Consider the following 1,486-nt stretch of genomic DNA (forward strand, 5'->3'; position numbering starts at 1 on the left):
TAATTATTTAAAAATTTAAAATTCTTTTTAAAATCGATGGTTCTTTTTGAAGAGAGATAACACTTCAAAAGATAATTTTTTTTCATAAAAAATATGATGTTTCTAAAACATCATATCTTTTCGAAATCATGATGCCTCCTCGATAATTCAATCAAAATCTATAAATAAGATCTGGATCCGATTGTTTTGAAATTAATAAATAAAAAATTGATCTCTTTTCTTTTCTCTCTTATGCTCTGTTAGAGACTTTTGTTTCTGAGACAGAGACCATATATTTCATCTTCTTCTTTTTCTACTAATTTTTTTCTTAAATGGGCATCTAAAAGAAGTCTGTTGAATCGACCTCTCCAACGATTGTACTCATTAGAAGAGGATTGGATCGAGCCGGATCATTGTACCTTAGAGACATGATCGCTGAAGACCCACACATAAGAGGTGAATCGCGTTCTTAGGATACTGTTTCATACATCTCGATTTAGATAAGATCTTTTCAATCTTTTATTTTTTTTACTACTTTATTTTTCTTTATAATACTATCTTAAAATCATATAAACAACCACAGCAATTTCAAGGCATTTTTTGACCAATGTTTTCTAACAAGGAGTATGCTAGAAAGAAAGAGGAGACGGAAAAACAGTGCAAAGAAAGTGGCAAAGCAACGATGCAAAGAAAAATATTGAGGAGAAGAGAGGAGAAAAAGAGGTAGAGAAAAGGAGAGTGAGTCAAACAAAGGTCCTGAGGAGAAGTTCCAGCAATGCCGGCAGCAACGCACCAACAATGTGACCGGCGCCAGCAACAGTGCAAGGGGGATAAATCAGGAAGGGAAGGAGAGAGAAATGAAGGGCATGTGAGCAAATAGAGAGGAAGGAACGACGATCTCGAAAGAGCTGTACTGGCTTATAGGCTCTGTGTGACTGTTACTCAAATACTTGTGTAGTTGGACATGAATGGAATACGAAACTACAATAAACCAAGAGCAAGGTTGAGTTTAGAGTTCTCCTTTGCGTATCTATTAAATTCTTGATTACCCATATGCCCAAGCTGCTTCATTATCCGCCTTTAGGACTTGCGTTAGGAGTAGATTCGGACGGGGTAGCGGATACTGTTGGCACAGGATCTACCAGATAGTGGTTCAAATCTCAGAAACTCAGCCACTCGATTCGGAAACGGCAATCTCCCCCTGGATTTAACATGGAAAGAACAAAAAGATTCAATACATTCATCATGTAGATTTAAATCAGAAGATCGTGCAACAAAAAAAAAAAATCAAACAACCAGCTGTTGGCAGGAAATAACTCCATTAGCGATCTGAGAAGAGCTTCCATTGATTCAACTAGAAAATTTTGGACATGTTAATTAATGAAACTAGAAAATTTTACTCATTTGTTCATCTAGACGCGCCGGAAATTGGATTCCAAAGAACATGCACGCGGCTAAAACGGAAGCACACTAAGAAAAAGAGTGCAAAATTTGTGGCTCTTCGAGA

This window comes from Elaeis guineensis, chromosome 2, assembly GCF_000442705.2.
Source record: "Elaeis guineensis isolate ETL-2024a chromosome 2, EG11, whole genome shotgun sequence".
NCBI lineage: Eukaryota > Viridiplantae > Streptophyta > Magnoliopsida > Arecales > Arecaceae > Elaeis > Elaeis guineensis.